Source organism: Calonectris borealis, chromosome 18 (genome assembly GCF_964195595.1).
Source record: "Calonectris borealis chromosome 18, bCalBor7.hap1.2, whole genome shotgun sequence".
Taxonomy (NCBI): Eukaryota; Metazoa; Chordata; class Aves; order Procellariiformes; family Procellariidae; genus Calonectris; species Calonectris borealis.
This window is the reverse complement of record NC_134329.1, coordinates 7342146-7364939: the sequence shown is the minus strand read 5'-3', so window position 1 is coordinate 7364939 and position 22794 is coordinate 7342146.

The following is a 22794-nucleotide window of genomic DNA, read 5'->3' as shown; positions in this document are numbered from 1 at the left end:
GTTTGCTTGCAGCCGTCCCACCGCCCCGGGAGCACGTCCCAGAGCACAGTGGGTGCCGCTGGGTGCCCTGGCCCCCTCCCTGGCCCCGGGGCGAGAGCAGCGATGCTGCGGGGGGTACAAACTCACTGCTCCCCTGCCCCCCTTCGAGGGAGAGCTGTGATAAACGTCACGGCAGCCCCGCTCCCACTGGGGACCAGAACCAAGCCCTCCATCCCCCCGGGACGTGCAGCACCATGGCTTTGCACAGTCGGGAACATTTTGGGGATGCGGCTCGCTGGGGCGGGGGGAGCCTTGGGGATGTGGGTGCCCCCGGGCGCGGGGGGCACCGAGGGTCCTGCCGCCAGCACCCCACAGAGACCCAGGCGAAGGCAGCTGCCTGCAGCCCTGGTGCTGACCCTGCCATCTGCTTTCCATCCCCACTGGCACTGATGGCTCCGTGTGGAATCACCGTCAGGGCTGGTTCGGGGAGGGTGCGGCAAACGCCGGCGGCTCCCGTCTCATCTCACCAGCACACACGGGGAGCTGGGGGGGGACCGGGTGGTCCCCCTCTGCCCAAAGCGGAGCTGGACCCCCGGGATGCTCGGCGATGGGAGCCCAAAGCCTCAGCACCGTCTGGCAAGGCTGCGGGAAGAACGGCGATGCCGCAAGGAATTCAGATCACCGCAGTGGGAATCAGCTCCGGGCAGAAGGAAGTTTGGGGAGAAATGTCCCCATTTATGCACATGAATTGTGCCAGTCAAGCAGGTTTTGACAAGGAGCTATGAACAGGGAGAGAAAAGAGAAATGCCACTGGCTTCCATCTTTATGTCTTTTTGCGATTTTTATGTCTGAATCGGAATTAACTTTTGAGCTGGAAAAGCACTAACTGCTGATAATTAAGCCCAAAATGCATCGGTCTCGACGTTAGGTGTCACCCACACACCCCCGTTCAGTCCCCGGCCCTATTATTTTAAATTGATGCAATTATTCGTCTTGCAGAGTAATACATTTTTTGTTCTCTGGTGCCCAGTAGACCTTAAAGCAGAACAAATGCTTTAATAAAATCAAGATGGTGCTTCCTGGAAGCCAGAGCGCTGGGTTATTAAGAAGAGGAGCAGGTTTGGGAATCTTTAATAAATTATTGCTTAGTATTTCTTTCTTGCAACATATCTATATGATTGGTAAATGTTTTCAGCTCACTGATTAACTTTGTTTATTTCTTAATTAGGTTTAGCACCGTCTGTCTCCTGGTTACGAAATAATTGTTTGATTAATGTGCCTGAATTTACATTTTCATTAAGCCCCCAAATCAGTTCTGTACCAATTAGCCGCGCCATAACATGCAGATCTGGGACATTAGAATGACAGTTTTAGCCCATTAAGTAATAACTGTTATATTGATTGGTGATAATGGAGCACCAGCAGTAAATCCACGTTCGGCTGAATTACATCATCCCAGGGGGGTGATGCTGGGGGGACCACGGCTGCACCCCAGCAGCGCCCGCCGCTCCCCACCGGTCCGGCTCCCTTTGGCCACCAGTTGGCGATGAAGTGGCTTTAACCGATTCTTTCAATTTGGGCGGCCAGGCGAGGATGTTAGATTTAGCCGCCACATTTTTGGTTGATGCTTCCAGCCGGGGCGGGCGATCTGGGTGAGCTGTGCCAAGAGGAGAGCGCAGCCCGCCGGCGCCTTCCGGGAGCCTCTGCTCCAGGGAGTGGGGACCCTCAATTAGTAATTAGTACCAACGGTGAAATTAATACTGCCCTTTCAACGGCAATGGGCTGTGCCCCTGTGTCCCCTAACCCCCTTAGGGGGTGGCGATGGGGGTGAGGATGGGGACGGGGATAGGGATGGGGATGGGGATAGGGATGGGGATGGGGTGGGGATGGGGATGGGAATGGGGATAGGGATGGGGATGGGGATGGGAATGGGGTGGGGATGGGGATGGGGATGGGGATAGGGATGGGGATGGGGTGGGGATGGGGATGGGAATGGGGATAGGGATGGGGATGGGGATGGGAATGGGGTGGGGATGGGGATGGGGATGGGGATAGGGATGGGGATGGGGTGGGGATGGGGATGGGAATGGGGATAGGGATGGGGATGGGGATGGGAATGGGGTGGGGATGGGGATGGGGATGGGGATAGGGATGGGGATGGGGATGGGGATGGGGATGGGGATGGGGATGGGGTGGGGATGGGGATGGGAATGGGGATAGGGATGGGTATGGGATGGGGTGGGGATGGGGATGGGGATGGGGATGGGGTGGGGATGCGGAAGGGGATGGGGTGAGGATGGGGATGGGTATGGGATGGGATGGGGATGGGGAATGGGAATGGGAATGGGATGGGGATGGGGACAAGGACATGAATGGGAACAGAGATGAGGCCAGGAACAGGCACAGGGACGGAGATGGGGACACTGCCAGGTGTGTCTCCCAAGGGCTGGGAGATGCTCGGCTCCTGATCCCGCAGGAGGTGGAATGACCGCCTGGCCGTGTCAGACAGCCAGAAACGCGTCTGGAGATGCTTTCCCCCTGGGGAGGAGGAGAAGGTGGGGGACAAACAAACCATTTTCCATTTCCCAGGGGACACGCCAGCCTGCGAGGATGTGACCCTGGCAGGGCTTTACAGCTAGTAACACTCCAGAAGAGCCGGTGTGAGAGCGAGTCACTATATTTGCTCTTACCACAACTGTGGCTTTTTTTCTCACGCTGGATTCTGCTCTCAAAAACTAGGACACAGCCATTACACGTGTCAGCTCCAAAGCTACAGTAATCTCCTGCTGTCGGTCGGGGCCGGGGAGGCTGCGTGCCGGCAGCTCTCTGGCCAGGGAGCAGCGGGCGCAGGATTGCCGGGTGCCCGAGCGCTCCGCGGGCTCCGGATCCGGCACGGCCGGCAGCTCAGCCGCAGCGAGGGGCCACCCCCGGGGAGCCCCTCGGACCCCTTGGCAGAGCTGGGGCTTTGCGGGACCCCGCAGCGATGCCACCCGTGCCTGGGCACCACCGGGCAGTGACGGCCACGTGTGCCTTCCTCCCTCCCACCCGCGATGCCACGGCTCTGCCCCCCTGCAGAGGGGCAGGCAGCTCAAAACCAGGGTTTTTTTCCTGAAAATAGGTGCGTAGGTAGGAAAGCGAGGCTGTAGCGTGAGTCCAGCCCAGCCTAGACATTGGCGAGTCACTGGGTGCCATCACTATGGAGCTTCTGGCCCTCACACGTCTCTATAAATACATATGTATAGAACATATACATACTTACATCTAGGTGTTTCTTTCCCTTACAAGCCCTGTTTCCACCGTTCGGTGGGCACTGCTTTGCTCGGGAAGTCCTTTCTCTTTTTCTTCCTTTCTTTTTTAAACCAGCAATTAATTCCCTCTTACCGGAGGGGAGAAGCGCGCCCGGGGGACGCCGTGTGCTCGGCTCGCCCGTAACCCCCCAACGAGGAAAGGTGAGCAGCAGAAAGCGGTAATAAGGGCAGGTGATGCGGGGGAGGCTCGGGCTGGGATGGGCGCTGAAGGATGGCTGGTGGAAAAACCGGGCGGTGAGCGGCTCCGAGCGGTGCCAGGCATCGGTCCGAAAAAACCCTTCCAGCCCCCAACCCACAGCGTTTCAGCTGCCCTCGGTGTCCCCATCCCAGGGCTGCAGGCCTCTCACGGGGATGAGGTTTCTTCCATTTCTCCAGTGGGAATTTCCTGCTGCAATGCCTAGAGCTACTTCCCATGTGGGCTCCAGGGTGGGAGACCTGTGGGACTGGGACCAGGACTGGGACCAGGACCAGAACCAGGACCAGGACCAGGACCAGGACTGGGACTAGGACCAGAACCAGGACTAGGACCAGGACCAGGACCAGGGCCAGGACTGGGACCAGGACTGGGACCAGGACCAGAAGCAGGACTGGGACCAGGACCAGAAGCAGGAGCAGGAGCAGGAGCAGGACCAGGACCAGGCCTGGGACCAGGACCAGAAGCAGGACCAGGACCAGGACCAGGACTGGGACTAGGACCAGAACCAGGACTAGGACCAGGACCAGGACCAGGGCCAGGACTGGGACCAGGACTGGGACCAGGACCAGAAGCAGGACTGGGACCAGGACCAGAAGCAGGAGCAGGAGCAGGAGCAGGACCAGGACCAGGACTGGGACCAGGACCAGAAGCAGGACCAGGACCAGGACCAGGACTGGGACTAGGACCAGAACCAGGACTAGGACCAGGACCAGGACCAGGGCCAGGACCAGGACCAGGACTGGGACCAGGACTGGGACCAGGAGCAGAAGCAGGACTGGGACCAGGACCAGGACCAGGACCAGGACCAGGACCAGGGCTGAGGCTGTGGCTGTGCCGGGTCTGGGGCAGGTCCGAGCAGTCTGCAGCAGACAGCCCTGGGGCACCCCTGGATGGGGGATGGAAACCCAAGCCAGGACAGCACCGCGAGGGCAGATCGTGGCTCTGTCAGAGCCAGACTGGCTGCCCGGCCCGGGGCAGGATGCGGCCCCGCAGCGGTGCTGTGTGCATAGGGGATGCCATGCTGTCCCTCGCCTTGTCTTCAACCCCAGCACGCACCGAGCTGCCGGCCTGGGCACCCTCGAAACCCACCTCGCTCTCCGGCACCAGCACCGGCACTGGGCATTTTACCAGCAGTTAATTTGCGATGTACCATTGGCCTTCATCACGCCGGGGAATGGCTGAAATAGTCATCCTCTTTTGTACAGGAGCAAGCAGATCTGGACTTTATGGGCTTTATTCTCCCTTCAATGCATTAACATTGACAGGAATTATCTGGAGGAGTCTCCCAGGTGCCATTAGAAGGGCAGCCCTCACCGAGCTCTGCTCCCAGCCAGGTGAATAACAATAATAATAATAGCAATAATAGCAATAATAACAATAACAATAACAACAACAATAATAATAATAATAATAAAAAAAATATAAATAAAAATACAATGGCCACCTTTAAAATAAGGGGAATGGCTCCAGATGGCACAGGCAAAGCTTGTTTCTTTTGCAAGAAAGGAGAGGAGAGCTGCACTTCTGCCGAGCGGCCGCTGCACCCCTGTGCCAGCCCGAGTCCCCAGCCGGGGCTGGGCGAAGCCCCGCGGGAGCCATCTCCTTGCCCTCGCCCCGGTCCTCGGGTGCTCCTCGGCAGCGAGGAAGAGGTCAGAGCAAATCGCTTCACTAGCGACAATCGCCGACCGTCGTGGGAGCTGCCGCGGGAAGATGGTGAAACGGGGTGAAAATGGGGATTTTTGAAGGTTGTTACAACTTTTCCTATTCCAAGCAGGAACAAGGCTGGGCTCGCCTTGCTGTGCCCCATCTTTTCCCCACCCAGCAGCATCTCGAGCTCAAACCAGACCCGGGGAGGGCAAGGAGTATCTCCGGCTTCTGCTGCTCCGCCGCAGCAGTGCTCGGCACCGCCTGGCACAGCACGGGGGAGCAGCCGGCTCATTTATCAGCCAGCGCTAAACGAAGATGCTGAAATCCCGTAGCAAAGCCACGCGAAGCAATTTTGCCTCCGGATCCGCTCCTCCATTGAAGCATCAGGACGAATCCGCGCACGCAGATGGTTTCTCCCTTCCTCCCCCAGCGAAACACCTGCGCTGCCTCCCCTGCAGCGGGGAAGCCGCTGCCACGAGGATTTGGGGACCTGTTCAGGTTGGGGATGCCCTGATGCACCGGCCACCCTGGGGACGGACCAAAACCACCCCCAGGGCCATGGCCAGGGGCAGCCACGGCCACAGGCTGAGCCCCCACGCTTCTAGAGGGGGGGACAAACTGCTCGCCAGCAAATTTACAGCCCTGCTGCACGCCCTCTCCACCCGTGATGGAAGATCTGCGGAGCTGCCCCCTGCCCGGGCCAGGGTTGGAGGGAAAGCATCACCCGTGCCCCCGCCCCAGCCCTTCCCCACATCCATCACCGTCCCCTGGACATTTAATCACGCATGACCCGTACCCGAGACCCGCGCTGCCCCAGGACCTGCTGCAGGCACGGTCCAGCCCCGATGATTTATTTCCCCGCATCCCAGGGGCTCGAGTCCTGGGCGTGCTGCTGCCGTCGTCCCCTCTGCGTGGAGCGGGTCCCCCGGGGCGGGTGCTGCTGGGGGACCCCGGGCAGGTCCCTGCAGACCCTCCAAGGGGCATGAAAATTCCCTCCCTCAAACATTTTTGCCCCAAAAGCCAGAAGTTTGCAGGGCAGGAAGAAATTCTCACCGTGGAGAGGCCGCTCGCTGGGGGCTGCGAGGAAGGGTTTGGTGGTGCCGGCTATCGCAGCCTCCCGGCACCACCGCGGCACAGCCACAGCCCGGCACCCGCTGCGCTCCAATGGGCAGTTCGCAAGTTACAAAACATGTGAAAGACAAAAACAGATCCATCAATTAGTGGAAAGAAATTAAAATTAAATCTCTTTTTGAACTTTAACGGGAGGTGCTGCGCTGGGCTGTGCCATCACGTAGGCTGCGGGGACGGGGACTGCAGCGCTGCTCTCAGGACATCTCTCCGATACTCATTAAGCCTCAGGACACCCCTGGGAGATATTTTCATCTGCATTTTAGACTGCACCAGCCCAGAAAAATTAAGTGCTGGGCCCAAGGTTGCCCGGTGGCAGCTCAATCGATTGCAAAATGTCCCATCCTGGTGAATTCCTGCACCACTTCTTGTTTTATATTTAGGGGGCAAATGGCCCTTGCTGAGGATGCTTCGGGGTTGGACCGCGTGGGGACGGCGCTGCCCCGTGGGAGCCCTGTCCGGGGTTCCCCCGTGGGGTGCGTTAGCTGAGCCTGTCCCTGAATGCTGGCAGGGTGGCTGGTGCCGGCTCCCACCTCGCCGTGCGCAGCTGGAGAGCCCAGAGCCCCCCGTGTCCTCTCCTCCCTGGGGCAGAGCTCCCCGGGGACCACCAAAGCCGGCTCCCATCTGCACGGCTCCTGCGCGGGCGAGACGGGGCTCGGCCCCCGCACCCGCAGCCGAACCAGCGCTCGGGGCGGCATCTCCCACCCCATGCAGCCCCTCAGGCCACCCCGTTAAGCCCTCCCGGGGCTGTGGGGCTGTCAGCCCCCTTCTCTTTTGCATGGGGGGTGTGCGCATGGCTGGATCCAGCCAGAAATGCATCGCCTGCAGAGCCCTGCAATGCAGAGCTGCTGCCCAACCTCTTGTATGTGCCTTGAACCATCCCCTCCTGCCCCGAACCACCCCCTCCTGCCCTGAACTGTCCCCTCCTGCCCCAAACTGTCCCCTCCTGCCCCAGGCCAGCATGGCAGCACAGCCGCAGAGGGTTGGCTTTTTATAATATATCAGTAAGGCAATCTGATTTATGCCCTGCTGCCCCGGGACCTGCTGACAAATGAGATGCTGTATTTCAGGAGTTTATCCTGGGGAACAAATAAATAAAGAGAGAAACGGAAACCTCATGCATTTTTTAAAGAGCTTATCAAAATCTTTTTTTTCCCCTTTTTCCGAAGGCAGAATGGTTGAAAGTGGAAATATCCCCTCCATCTGCATTCTCTGCACTTCTTTTCCCTTCAATCTCTTAATCCTCTTCCTTCCAGTTTTAATCCACATGGTTGCCTCTTTCTTGTTTGGGGCTTTTTTTTTATTAATTCCTCCCCACTCCAAATAATCACAAAAACAATGCCAAGGTGCCAGAGGCCTGCGTCCATCCTCCCGGCCCCACGGCTCTGGCCAGTGTCCGCAGAAGCCTGTCTCAGCGTTACAACATCCCCCTTCCTTTTTTCTCCTCCTTTAACCCTAAAATGACCCCCTCGATTTGCAGCCGCCGGGCATTTCTTGAGCTTGCAGGCAGCAGGGCTTGGGCAGCCGTCGCTGCCTGCACTGCCTGCACCGGGAGAGCAGGTCCCTCCTGGGAGACTCGCATCACCTTCGCTGGCATCCTAATGAGTTAATTAAGAAAAATCAGGGCGATAGAGGTGCGAGCCCTCAGGGGACGGTTACTGGGAGATGTATTCTCCGGCAGATGTGCACGTTGGTCCCAGGGGACCATGGCTCCTTCCCGGGGGGCCGGGAAGATGCCAGCATTGGGGGGGACCCTCAAGCATCTTGTAGCTGCTGGAGGGGGACCACGGTGCATGGCTCCCCATGCCAAAAAGGCAGCAGAGCCGCTTCACAATATTCCCCCAGAGCTGCCAAGGGCTGGCCCGTCCTTTCCAGTGCCCGGGATGGTGTCAGGGACGAGAGCGATGCTCAGGGCACCAGGGCTCACACACACCTCCAGCTCCGACCCCTCGCACACCCCAAAACTCGCCCCTGCAATTAATTAAAAACAACCAGGGCAACCCTGCCTTGCCCCCGTTTCAGTTACTTCAGCTTGCTCCTGCCAAAGTTATAAGGACGCCAAATGTAAATGGAAAAGGAGGAACTGCGTCCGTACTGCCAGCAGAAGCTCATTGGTTTGCAGCGTTCGTTATTTCTGGGCTCGCTCTCTCTTTTCTGCCCCGCATTGCTCAGGTTGGCCAAAGCGGAGACAAGCACCGAGAGCACGAGATTTGCTGAATATTGACTTTTAATCAGCTGCTCCCCGATGGAAACCTCTGGGAAAGCCAGGATTGCAGGCACATTTTCCACTCCCCAGGAGGTGGGAGCCCCCGCAGAAGCACACTGGGGGCTCAGCGGGGATATAAATAAGTAAATGACTCAAATGAGGCTCCTTATCCTGCCATTCCCTGAATGCCACCGCCTTAGTAACCCAGTGCCTGGCAACGTCTGCAAGCGCCGGCCTCATCCTTGGGAGGAAGGCAGAGCCTCGTGCCACGGCACCGGCAGCCGGAGACCCCCGGGGCTGGGATCTGCTGCAGCATCACCCACCTGCAAAGGCCTTGGCCTCGAGCATCCCTGTCCCTGCTGGTCCCCTCCCGCTGCTGCCACGGGGATGCGGAGGACCAGGGGGAGAGAAACCCCTTTCAGCTGCACTCCTGCAGCTGAAGTAAAAAAATTTGCTGCTAAAAAGTTGACATTTCAAATCACAAAAGGACCAAAATGTGGCTTCAAAACCAAACTTGTTTTTCTATATCCCGACTCATTAGTGGCACAGAGCAAGAAAGCAACAAGCGACCCATTTAAATTGTAGATTCTGACCTTTATGCTTAAGATCTTTTCAGACATCCTGTTTACAGCTTTTTTGTGCTGGCACTTCATAATCCTCAAAATGAGATTTTATGCAGCCTTTTTTACTATTATAATGCACCACATCCTCTTTTTTCCCCGCTGAGGAGCCCTCCTGAGACAGCCTGGGTAATTAGAAGTTTCTGAAAAGACCCATAAATGAGGGCTGCAGCCTGCTACCTTGGCAGGGAGGAGGGGACGGCCGCTCCAGTGTCCCCGCCACAGCGGGGACCCGGTGTTTGCCCTGAGCCCTTATGCAATGAAAGTCACCCTGGTGCCAGGGCAGAGAGCGCCGTGGGCTCCGCTCCCCTGGATAAGGCTGTCTGCAGAAACCTCGGCAGTCACTTTTGGCTCAAAACCCGACGTCCCTGACGTAGGGATTTATTTGGTGACATTAGTACTTGGGGACACTTAAGGCCAATGTCAAAAGTCCCCTGGCAATAATCTTGAGGCCTTTGGAGTGAAAAACACCCTTAAAGCCCTGCAGAACCAGGTCCTTCTGGTGCAGCAGCGCCAGGAGCAGCTCAGGCTGCTGAGTGCAATTTGGAGTCACTTCGTTAATGTCACGGTCAATAAGAAACATCTATCTGATGTTTCAGGAGGATCCCTGATCACTCTTGGGGCAAGCCTAGCCCAGAAAAAGCAAAATAAAACACTCTTTGAAAGTTGTTTTTGCTAACGCGATTTTAAACCCATGACTCTAAATTTTCCCTTGCACCCATCAAAATGGCTGTTGAGCAGCTAATCTGCCAGAGACGGGCAAATTCTTGTTCCTCCGGCCTGTGCGTGCTGCAAAAACCCAGAGGCATGTGTTGGCATTGATGCTTCCCTCGCTGCTGCCCCTGGCCTGCCTGCGGCACCCCCCATGCCTATATGTGCCTTCCATGCATATTCCAGCCCCGAGCTCCCCATGGCGCAGGAGGGGGTTTAAAGAGAAGCCAATGAGGTATTTGCAGGAAACAAACTTTGTTCTGATGGATGCTGGTCCAGGGGGAAGGCACCGCACATCCCATCGGGAGACCTGGAATTGCAAACACCCGGCTGGGGAGCTGCGGAGAAGACATCCCTGTTTTTACAAAATGCAAGACAGAATTGCTGGTTTTGTGGGGAAAATGGGGCTGTTTGGAGGCAGGAAAAGCCCTCGGATGGTGGGACCCACCGACCCAGCAGGGCTCCCCGGGCAGGGGACTGCCTCGCTGCTGCTGCTGTCCCCAGCCGACCGCAGGTCTCATCTCCCTCCAGCCCCCCCCAGTCCCCCTTGGCCGGAGGGAGGGAGCGCTGCTGGGGTGTTTGCATGGCCAAACCCAAGAAACCTAGTACCGGGAGGATAAAAATAGTACGAACAGCTCTTCAGTCTGCAGCCTGGAGCTGAGGCAGCGCTTGCCAGCCTGGTTTCCTATGGAAACGAGCTGCCGCGGTCCGTGCGCCTGCCTGTGCCTGCCTGCGCCTGCCTGCGCCTGCCTGGGGCGGTTTCGGATGGTTCCCTCGCACATGGATGCTCTCGCATCCAACATGGACCGAGCTGAGGCTGCAGTTTCCCTCGGCGGGGTCAGTAGCAGGATCTGTCCCTCCCCTCAGCCGCTGTTTTCCCAAAACTCCCGGCCTCCCCACCGTTGGCCCCGGGAGCGGGGGCTGCCGGTGGGATACTGGGATGCACGAACCCCAGCAAATCGCAGCCACGAGCGGCCGTGGGGGCACATTGCTCGGGGTCCCCCCGCTCGCCCCGGGCCATCTGGGTGCCTCACCCAGAAAAATGCAGCCCTCCGAGCCCAGACCCGTATCTGCGGCAGCGATGCTTGCGGGAGAAGGGTCCACGGCCAGTGAAGGTTGCTGCCTTAGTCACGTTAAGGCAGGGGTATTTTCTCTAGATCCCTTTTTAATTCTCTCCTGACCCGAGGGGCTGAGGCTGTGCTGCAGCCCGGCGTGCCGGGGGAGCGGGAGGCAGCCGGGCACGCTGCCGCCGCGGTGGAGGCAGCCAGGCAGGCGAGGGGCTTCCAGCTGCCACCAGCACACCCTAAAAATCCCCCCCAAGGCTTACAGTTGCCACTAAAGGGGCGGGGGGGGAAATCCTCTCTCACCTTAATCACTTTACAAACGTAATTTTTCCTACTCCCAGGGTTGGGAAGTTTTCAGATTCAATTTTTCATTGATATACACAAATACATGTATATAATTTTATTTATTTTTATCTTGCTAGCCCCGTTCAATAAATCCCTGGCTCGACCCGAGTGCCGGGGCCGTGTCCCCGGGGGGGGGGCCAGCATCACCCTCCGCACCCTCAGCATCCCTCGCCCTTGAGCGCAGCGGCGGGGCCGGGGCTGGCCGGGCCCCGCTTTCCACCACCCCCCTCATTCCCAAACAAAAGAAGAAAAAAAAAAAAACACAAAAAAAAAGCGGCGAGGCGGGAGGCGGCGCGGGGCGGGGGGGCTCGGAGGCCGGAGCGGCGGGAGGGAAGGGGTTAAGCGGCAGGCCGGCGGATGGAGCGGAGCGGCGGCGGAGCTGGATGGAGGCGTTAAGTAACGGCGCCCGGGAGCGGCTGCGGGCAGAGCCGAGCGGCAGCCGCCGGGCCGGGCCCCCCCCGCGGCCGGCATGAGCGGAGCCCCGGCGGCGGGGCGGGGGCACGGCGGGGGCCGAGCCGCAGTGAGAGCCCGGCGGCCACCCCCGGCCCCGCCGCTCCCGGGGGCGACCGGTGCATGGAGCGGCGGCGGCGGCGGCCGGGCCGGCCTGGGAGAGCGCCCGGTGCGGGTAGGAAGAGGAGGAGGATGAGGCGGGAGGGGGGGGCTCCGTCGCGAAGTTGGGCTGCGGGGAAGGGGCAGCAGGAGGGGGGGAACGGGTTAAAACCGGGGGAATAAAGGGAAAAAAAAAAAAAAAAAAGGGCGAAAAGCGCAACACATGATGCGGCGGGGGGGAGCGGGGGGAGCGGCGGGAGCCCCCAGCCCGGGGCGGAGGGACCCCGGCGGCGGGTAGGGGGGTCGGCTCGGTGGGGGTGTGCGTGGGAAGATGCGGGCTGCGTGTGCGGGGAAGTTAGGGAGGAGGTGGGAGAGCCTGCCGGCTCCCCAGGGGTTAAGGATGCTTTGCAGGAGTTGTTAATAATTCTCGCCTCGGCAGAGATTTTTCGCTCTGTATTCTGCTGCTTTCGAAAGGGTTTCTTGCTTCGGAGAGGAGCAGGCAGGGAGAGAGCTCTCCTCCTCCTCCCGAGACTTTGTGCAGGAACATCTCGGCAAGGGAAATGGGGAGAGATGGTAATCCTTCCGAAAACACCTCCCCTATTTGTTTTCTTCCTTCGATATCCATGCTGACAACTTACCGGAATATTTTAATATAAAGTTAAAAAAAATGCGTGCGGGAAAAGCAGAGGCAGTTGGAGAACCGCCTGAAGGTTACCTTGAGCTAAGCATTATAAACAGTTTCTTTCGTGAAGGCAGGATTAAATAAAGTTTCTCGGCAAATGGGAGCCGGGAAGCACAGTCCGGCAGCGGGGACCAGGCCCCCGGCCCCGGGGTGCCCCCACCCAGCCTGGCCCTGGCCCACCTGCACCTTCCCACCCTCCGAGTGCCGTAACCTTCCCCGCTCCAGGGACTTGTGCCAAGTTATCCTTTATAACGGGCTGCCCCTTCCCTGGGCTTGGGAAACCTCTCGCCTGGCTGGGTGGCAAGTGCCGGCCGGCCCTTGTCATGTCCGACACTGTTAAGCACGAGGGGCTGCTCCGAGCCGGGATTCATTAGCAGTTGTTATTATTTATTGTTCGCGCCACTCGTGCATAGGCCTGGTGGGGAGTGGTGTGTGGTCAGGGAAAATTCCCCGTGGGGTTTTGCTCAGCTTTTGGATGGCTTTCCCAGAGCCCCGTGTCCAAGGAGGCGAGTCCAGGCTGCAGGGGCTTGGGTCCGGCACGGCTCACCCCTGCCCAGACCTCCCCCCGGCTTTAGGGTCCCTGATGCTGCCCCTTTGCAGCCTGGCTGGGGCTGGGGAAGCCCCCATGGTGCCCTCGTCCCCTCACAGCCCAGCCAGGGCGTGCGGCTGTTTTTCCTCTCCCAGAGACAAAAGCCTCGTCCTTCCCAGGGGATTTTTTCCCTGGCCCTAGCAGCAGACCAGGGTGCCACCGAGCCCCGCAGCGCCACGGCAAGCTGCCCTTGCTCTCACCCTGGCAGCGACTCGCACCCTGGCCACCAGCCCACGGGCTCTGGCCAGCCTGGGACAGGGTTACCCCATCCCCGGCTTCCAGCTGCACTGCGCTCTGACGTTTCCTTCACCACTATTTCCTTTTCGTACTCGCTGCAGCCTCATGCTGGAGCCAAGCCTCTGCCCAGCACCGTGTCCCCACACAGCCCCACGCAAGGCTGGGTCCCCAGGGCCACCCCCAGCCCTCCAGGCTCCCACCCAAAGTCACGCTTTCCAGGGCTGAGGCAAGATCCCCTTCTCCCAGCTTCGCCCCACGGGGGATACAGCCTCTCTGGGGGTTTAGCATCTCTCCCAGCTTGGTCCATGCTGGCCAGCAGACCCCAGGAAAATCCTTGCTTCTTCTAACCTCCTGTCCCCCTTGGGACTACCAAGTCCTTGCTTGCCTCGAGCCGTGCAGGGAGCTGGCTCTGCTCCGAAATAGAAATCTCTGTGCTTTGGTATCTCCTTTGCGATGTGCTGGTCCCTTCTGGAGCCCGGAGCTCAGCCTGGGACAGGGGGACGGGCATGGGGCAGGGGGACCTGCTGTTCAGCGCTGCTCAGCGAGGAGTGAGATGTCCACCCTGCTGTTGGGGACATCCATTGCCCCAGGTGGGACGGGGATCTCCAGGGCTTGGGGGGAGCAGGGCCTGGCTCTTGCTAGCATGATCCTAGGCAATGTGGGGGGACCCAGGGGAATACACGAGGGCTGGGATGTGATCTGCGGAGCCGATTGCTCTCTTTGTGGATTTGCAGCGATTTCTGGGCTCACCCTCCGCTGCCCACCGCTCCCCCCGGGCTGCGGGGGATGCTGCCCCTGGGGCGGGTCTGGGGCTTTCCACCTCAGCTGGGTCATTTTGGGAAGCGCTCCGGTGCGATGCTCCTGTGCTGGGCTTTCTGCGGTGGGCTGCGATGTGCAGGGGTCCGGCAGCACTGCCGCGGGAGCTGGGGGGAGATGGCCACTGTGCGATGCCTCCATCCCATGGGGACAAGCGGGGGCAGTCACTGTCCCCTGCCCTGGCCACCCACTCCCAGCCCGGTCTGTCCCCTGTGCCGGGCTGGGCTCAGGGTAACCCCGGTCCCTCCTGGAGCCTGCAGCCTTCATGGGAAAGGCAGATCTCTTCCCAAACTGGGCCTCCGTCTCCCGCGTGCTGCAGGATGCAATGCTGCTGGGTGTGCAGGAAAAGAAAGAAATCAGCCCCCGCGGGAAAGGAGGCTTTAAAGCAGGGGCTGCAAGAAATAATCTTTCTCACTATATTAATTTGAATAGGCTGCAGAAGGCATTGTCTGCTGCTTGAAAAGCTGTTTTTCTTAATTGCCCCAGCGCTGCGTATAATCCCAGATTACCGAGGGCTGGGCGAAGTCTCCGCGGCAGAGACCTGTAGGAACTGAGCCTGGGCTTTACAGGCAAATTAGTTCTGGCTCTTCCCCGCCTGGGAGGACCCTGGGGATTAATCGTGGACCGAACGTGCTGGGCCCTCCTGTAGTGCCCATGGAAGATGTTTCGGTGGGGCTGAGCCACCCCCCGGGGGGGGGTCACAGTTTGCATCCCAACTGCTGGCCCCCATGGACTCCATCATGGTCCCTATGGGATTTATGCTGCTGTATGTACCGCGGGGGGGTGGTCCTGTAGGAGCTGCTGGTGGGGTGCATCCCTGGGGCATCTCCCTTTGGCGCGTGGCAGCTGAGTCTTGTCACCTCCCGTGAATCCAGCAGCCGGGACTGGTGCCGGTGCTCAAAACCTGGGGATAAAACCGCGCCACTTGGCCGCTCCATCGTTAAGCACAAGAGAGAGAACCAGCAGCATCGCGGCTTTTCTTGAAATACGGAGCCCGCAGGCTCTGGATGTGTCAGTGGCTGCGGTTCAGGGTTGCTTTGCCACGGCGGGGGGGGACGGTGCGGGTGTCCGTGCACGCCGAGGCAGCCGCGCTCTGCCTGCGCTCTCCCCCGTGCCAGGATACGGCCCAGCCAGCTGCAGGAATGGCTGAAGGCTTTGGGGACGACGAGCAGTGCCTCCCCCAGAGCCGCAGCCCCCACGGGGGGGGCTGTGCACCCACGGGGGGGCTGTGCACCCACGGGGGGCTGCCTGCCCGCTGCGTTCCCTGCCGCAGGAGGTGGCTGGCCCTGCCTGCTGCAGTGCTTGGCCAGCCCCGGCGTTGCATCTGAAACAGGCCAGCTCTTATATCTTATATCTTAAACCTCGTCCTCCCGGGGTGCTGCAGGCAGCGCTTGGCCTGGGGGGAGGCTTTGCTGAGCTGGCAGCTGGCTGGGCTCCAGCTGTGTCTCCCTGGAGGACAGCCCCTGCCTTCCTCCCACCCTCCTCCTCCTCCTCGCCCGGTTCGGAGCAGCCCCGTGTGAGCGCACATCCCCTCTGGTGCACGTCTCAGCTCGCTAAGTCTCATTGAAAACCATAACTGGATTTTGCAGACTGGGCATAAAATACCTAGAATATAATATGTATTAAAACTCATTAGGTTAAGCCCATTTACAGATAGACAGTGTCATCTGAATGAAGTTAAATCACCTTTTTCACAGGGCTTAAGTGTCGAAAGGGTGCCACGGGCAAGGATGGCAAGAAGGGGGAGAGGGAGCGCAGACCCCGCGGCGGTCCGGGGAGCATCCCTTAGTGTCACCGGGACCTCCCCGGGGTGACCTCTCCCAAACAGCGCCGTATGTCACCACCAGTTCACATCCAAACGTGAACACGAAGCAGCCTGTAGATTAGGGAGGGAAACGGGCTGCGGGTGGTTCAGTAACCCCCCGAGCCAGAGAGCTCCTGTTCTGGCCTCCCAAGGAAAAATGTGGAAATAATGGGGGAATAGCAGTTTCTCAGCATCGCACGCAGGGATGGGGCTGACGCCGGCAGCAGGGATGCTCGGGGAGGGATGCCGGGGGCTGGCCGGGATGCAGCGGGGAGGTTTGCGCCGGGGTATTCATTTCTATTGCTGAAAACAGAGTCGGATCCTGCCCGCTCCCCAGCGCCCGCCCTGCGCGTGGCTCTCCGAACGCAATTAGCCACGGTAGCAAACGAGGGAGCTCTCCGCTCCTTCCACAAACGTGCTCCGGCCCTGCCAAAGGAAACCCAGGTACTGGGAGATGGGATAATGCTGACGGAGAGAGTCAGATAACACACGCGCTTGGGGTTGTGGCAGATTAATTAAAATAGTAGTAATGTAACGTAGGGTGCGTTTCAGCAGCCAGGATGGGGATACTGGGTACAAGGGCTGCAGCATCTCTGCTGTGCCGGCTCATTTAAATCATTCCACCGATTCCCCGGTATCCTCTGCCTGCCTAAATCTCCGGAATACACAGCTATTTCCTTCTCTGCCTTCGGCATCGTGGCGTGTGCTTTTTATATGATTCATGGCTTAAAACATTTTTCTTTATGAGCCACTTTCACACTTGCAAGGGGAATTCATCCTACAAGAGGCTGGAATGGGCTTTGATGTAATTGCATGCAGAGGAACAGAGCGCCAGGGAAAAACCCCCCTTTTTAGCTCCGCTTGGGCCATTGTAAAGCAAAATACGCGGGGAAGTGAGCGGAGCCCCGCAAGCCTCTGCGTGCTGCAGAGGTGGGACTACCTGGAAATCAGTGGCTGAAGGCAACTGCATTTCTTTGCTTTCAGGGGCTGGACGGCCCTGCTGCACCCTCGGGCTTGGATTTGTTTCGGGAGCCCCTCGTCTGCCCCATAGCAAACCCCCACCCCGTGCCGTCCGACGGCTGCGGGTCTGGGTGGGATGAGCATCCCCCGCACGGGGGTCTGGGGCGTTCGTGGGAATTTGCAGTCCCAGGCACCTCAACAGCAAATGTAATATTTAAAAATGGGGTTAAAGTTGCTTAAATCAGCTTGGTTAAATAAAATAGCCCTTCTGGGAGGTGCTGCAGGCCCTGGGCTTCTCTGCGTAGCACTGGCCGATCATTCTGGGTGCATTGAAATAACTTGGGGCAGGATCCAGCCCATCGCCCCGGGGTTTATTTATTCCTCAGCCCGCGCAGAAATGGGGCTGGTGCAGGGCGGGTTTTCATCCTCTGGAGAGTGGAGGGAGCGCTGATAGGAGGCTGTGCAATTAGCACGGCCCCGTTTCTGTGGATCTCGAGGCCTTTTACAGACGTTAATCAATTAGTCTGGGGCAGGCTCGTCCCTCCGGAGGAAAGGATCTGCGATACCTCCCGAGCTCGGTGCCTTGTGCCCAGCTGGGCTCGTGGCTGTGGCTTCCCCTCGCACTGGGCAAGCACTGAGACCGTCGATAAATCTCCTCCAGAATATTTAAAAATCCGTTTTTGCCCATAAGCGAGAAAGTCAGCCGCCTAATTTCAGTCTAAGCCCCTCCATCGATTCCCAGCGAGGGAGAAGATTTACAAACCCTCCAACACACTTGGAAATCCTGCACAGAAATCTATCAGCAGATGGGCAAGTCCCGCTCTGGATTTACGAATCAGGCCAATAAATCCCAAATAAGAGGTTTTTCCTTTGCATATCTTGGCCTATGGAAGGGATTTAAAAGCTCTCCAGGGAAGGATGGGCCTGGGGAGCATCCGAGCCCCACGCAGCTCCCTGGGGCGAGCTGCTTCCCCGGGCAGGGACGGAGCAGCCACCGCTCGCTGCGACACCCGAAAGCTGCCGACTCAGCTGTTTTTAAGCACATGTGAACCTTTCCTGCCGCACCCCTCCCGGCGGAGGGGACGCACAAACGTGTTTCTCAGCAAAATTATGGCAGGGAGCAGCTGAATAAATAAACTTTGCTTCGATTTAAAGGCAGCTGCTCGGCGCGCTCAGCTCGCCCCTGGAAGAGGCAGCCGGTGGGTGCTGGGTGCTCGAGGGGAGATGCATCAGATGGTCCAGACGGGCCCTGCTGCGATGGAAACCTCGATTTTCAATGTCCCAGTTTAGCTCAGTTTCGTTCCCAGCAGGTATTTAAATTCAGCCCGATGCATCTCATTTGCTGCTTCTGTTTTAAAGAGTGAGAAAGGGTGAAAATCTGTTTTCTTGGGGCTGAAGAAGAAGACGGCAGGTTTACCCGGGAGCTCGAGGTGCCCAGCTTCTGCCCGGGCAGCAACGCCAAGCTCCCGCCGCAGGACGCTCCTAGGGACGGGGGCTGAAAGGCTCGAGGGATGCCAGCCCCAAGGGTGCCCAGTGCCCCAGGGTGTTCATGCTGGTGTCGCTGGTTGGTGCCGTCGCCCGCTGCCTGCGCTGGGGAGGCACGAGGGTGTGAAGCTGCAGGAGCTGCTCTGTGGTGGCAGCAGTCACCCATTGCCGGCACCGTGCAGAGCCGAGGGTGGGGATGGAGGGACACGTGGCTTTCTGAGAGGGCACGTGGTCCCTGCACCAAAGTGGGTGGCTTTTGGGTGACAGCAGGTCCAGGGAGCATGCTGTGCACTGGGTCCTTGCACGCCATGCACTGGGTCCTGCATGCCATGCACTGGATATTGCATGCCATGCACTGCGTCCTTGCACGGTATGCACTGGGTCCAGCATGCCATGCACTGGATATTGCATGCCATGCACTGGGTCCTGCACACGGCCGCATTTCCAGATCTCAGCAGAAGCATTTCAGCGGGAAGCTGTGCTGTGCACCCAAGGGTGCTCAGCAGGGTGCAGGACTGTGCTCCCCCCATGCCGGGGCTGCCCCGCGGCGCAGGACCGAGGTTAGTGCCCGCGCCGCAGCCCTCCGGCAGGACAAGGGCCCCTGGGCACGTCGCCCTGTTGTGGTCATTAGACTCCATCCCATCCCGCTGTATTTTAAAGCCTTATTCTTTCCCTGGCCCTCTGATAAGAAATGCTAATGATGTGATGAAATTGGATAGTTCGGTCGCCTTCTCGTCCTAATGGAACTCTTGTGTTCGTTAATTTGCTGTTTTTAATGGGCTGATTGTTCTCCTGCGCTGGGGGAACCACGTGAGCCCTTCAGTGTGTTTTGCCGTGGTCAGATGTGAGGTGGTGCTTGAAGGCAACTGAACCTTGGTGCTCAATAATTGCAGAGCAATTTGGAGACAAGACCCAAATGTATAATTTATCGGGGCTTCATTCATCCCGGTCACAAGTGGTCGCAGAGGTGCTCGCACCGCTCAGCTGAGCCCCCTCGGGACCCGTCCCCACCTTCCCACATGCTGGCTCTGCGCGGAGCGGGGGGAAAATAAACCTTGCAAATTAATGAGGATTTCCTCGGCCCCGCGGCAAGTAATTGCAGAGCCCCGAACCCGCCGGGCAGAGCTCGCCTGCTTTCTGCCGGCCGCGGTACTGTTGCCACCGCAGAGGGAGTGGGTTGGGTGCGGAGCGATGCTCAGCCGGGCATCCCGCTGCCGGGACGAGGATTTTGGCTCTTGGCAGGAGCGTGGGGATGGAGGTAGGCGAAGAACCAGCCCCCTCCACCCCGGCTGGACCCGCTGCCTGCTTGTAATGGTGCAAAGTGCCTGGGAAATGCCCCCGCTCGGCTCTGCCCTGCTGGGGCTCTGGGTGCCATGGGGGCCCGGGGGTGCAGGAGGGATGCCTGGGGGATCCGGCTCCAGCCGGGGGCAGCTTTCCAGCCACGCCATCCCTAGGGCTGGATCCGTCCTCTGGCCCCGAGCAGAGCCCCGCTGACAGCCCCGGCTGGGCACGGCGGGTGACAACCAAGCGAGGGCCGGGGAACAAACCCCCTCCGCGCCCCGGCTGTCCCGGCGCCGAGGCAGCAGACGTGGCTCCCGGCCCGCAGCGGTTTCCCTGGCAGCCTTCGTACCCGGCCGCCCGCAGCGGCCGGCGAAAGCCCAGCCCGACAGCGCTGGCCCCCGCACCGCGCTGGCTGCTGAACGTCCCCCTTAGCTTGGGTAGTTTGGCTGGTAAAGCGTGTCACTGCTGTCCGCTAGCCAGGCCACAGGCTGGGCGGGCACCAGCCCCGGCGGGACCTGCCCCGCCGCCTGCGGGAGGCAGAGCCCGAGCCCGGTCGGGCAGCGGGGGGTGCAGGCAGCGGGGGGTGCAGGCAGCGCGGGGGGGTGCAGGCAGCGGGGGGTGCAGGCAGCGCGGGGGGTGTGCGGGCAGCGGGGGGTGCAGGCAGCGCGGGGGGTGCAGGCAGCGCGGGGTGCAGGCAGCAGGGAGGTGCAGGCAGCGCAGGGTATGCAGGCAGCGGGGGGGTGCAGGCAGCGGGGGTTGCAGGCAGCACGGGGGGGGTGCAGGCAGCGCGGGGGGGTGCAGGCAGCGGGGGGGTGCAGGCAGCGCGGGGTGCAGGCAGCAGAGAGGTGCAGGCAGCGCAGGGTATGCAGGCAGCGGGGGGGTGCAGGCAGCGGGGGGGTGCAGGCAGCAGGGGGTTGCAGGCAGCGCGGGGTGCAGGCAGCGGGGGCTGCAGGCAGCGGGGGGGACAGGATGCAACCCCTGGGGCACACACGCCATTGCAGGCTGCGGTGGGGACGGGGACCCACGGGGTCCAGCCGAGGTGGCTGGTCCTTCCACCCCGGGGATGGATCCACCCTTACAACATGGGAGGGCTGGTGGGGTGCATGGAGCCAGCACCGTGGGGTGCTGCCAGCATCCCCCATCCCGGATGGCCTCCAGCAGGGTGGGACCCCCCCCAGTCAGCCCCCCGATGTCCCAAGCCTCTGCCGACACGGGGAGCATCGGTGCCGGCTCTATTTGCCGCACTCGCTGTTTGTAAACCGTAGCCAGCAAGGGAGCCGTAAGCCGAGTACATTATCTCCTCCAGACAATTAGCAGAAGCATTAATGGAAATATGCAAATGTGCAGTAATTGACCTGCGACTCCACAGTTCATGATGGAGAAGGATGAGCTCCAGATGGCTTAATGATAGTCATTTAAGCCCCTTCTTTATATGCTGTGCTTCCTTGCCGTAGCCCAGCAGGACCAAGCCCAGGCGGGGAGGAGGGTGGGCGGCAGCGGGGACGCTGGGGACCGGGGACAGTCCCGGGGCCGTCCCGTTTGCACCCCAGCAGTGTCCCAAACCGCCCCATATTCAGCACCCGTATAAAGCCCCGGGAATGTGGGTAGAAGTGCAGAGCAGCAGCTCATGTGGGAAGGGAAGATGGGTTCCCACGGAGCGGCTCTTCCCCGCTGGCCGCCGGCCAGGGAGCGCGGGAGAGCGGCCAAGCTCCGAGGGGTCCGTGGGACCGCCGGGCTGGGGGATGCTCACCCACCGTGGTGGGGGCTGGAGCCCCCGCCCTGGCTGTGCCAGGGTGCTGCCTTCCTCCCGCCACGGAGGTGCCTGCAGATGCAAAAGCCTGAAGAGCAAGCAGTCTCCTTGCTCGGCTGCTGCTCCGAGTTTACTCAGCCTTCGCTCAGGCTGCGTTGGCCCCGAGCGTGGCCGGGGAGGGGACGGGTTGGGGGAGCCCGAGGGGCTTGTGCCCCACCAGCAATCCACCCCACGCAGCCTGCCCAGCCCTGAGCGCCACCCGGCAGAGCCAGGGGTATTTGAAAAACCACTCTGGGAACCCAAATTAAAATATTTATGTATAATTCATGCCATATGTTCCACCAATATTTTTTATTTAATCAACTGAAGACAGATGGCAGGAACATAGAGGCCATTAAACTAATGGCACTTTGTCTTTCCATTTATTTTCGTCTCCTTTCCTAAAATAAGACGAGTCCGTGACAGGCAGCACGCTCTGGGCACGGGGCTGTCCCCACCACCGCCGATGTGCCAGCGGGGCGCGGTGGCAGTGGCGTTTGCCACCGTGAAGGTGGACCCACCGTGCAACCCGGCGTGGCTTTGTCCCGGGCAGGGCTGAGCAAATCCTCTGTCGCTGGGGGGTTGGGAGGAGAGAAATCCCCCCGAGGGAAAAGCCCCTGTGGGGCTGGAGAGGATTGTCCCTTCCCCGGGCTGGCTGCCCGCCCCGTGCCGAGAGCCACCAGGGATGGCCCCGATAGCCCCGGCCATGGCGTTCCCGGGACAGCACCGTCTTGATCCCGGCTGGCAGGGGATGCTCAGCCCTTCGGTCCCGGCTGGAAATAGAGGATGCCCCGGTCTCGATGTTTGTAAAAGCCTTGCTGGGGGCACGACGGGTTGAAAGGCAGCCACGGGGGTACGTGGGAGAGCAACGCTGGGGACGACATGGGGACGTCATGCTCCCGTGGGGCCTCCCAGCCTGGCGGGGTGCCCGGGCGTTGGAGCACCCGCTCGCAGCAGCCTCCAGCCCCGCTGCCCACCCGGCTCCCAGGGCAGGCGCTCGCTTTCTGGGGGCTTTGCTCGGGGCTGGCTGGTGCGTAGAGACGGTCAGGTCTAGGGGTGAAATGCGTGTGCATGAGCGTGCGTGCGTAAGTATGTGCATGAGTGTGTGTGCACGAGTGTGTGGATGTGCATGCGTGCATATGCATGTGTGTGCATGCATGTGCATGCACATGTGGATGGGTGCGTGCATGTGTGCATGCACAGCTCATCTTCTTGTGGGTGAAATCGGGTGACATCAGAAATCCTCCATGTGCCCCAGAGCCTTCCTGTAGCACCTCTCCTGCCCGAATTCGGGACTCACCCCCGCATCCCCGTCCCTAACCCCAGGCTGCTGGCAGCCGGCATCGCTCCCGCTGCCCCGGCGTCTCCTGCCCGTCCCGCATCCTTGTGCCCGGGGGA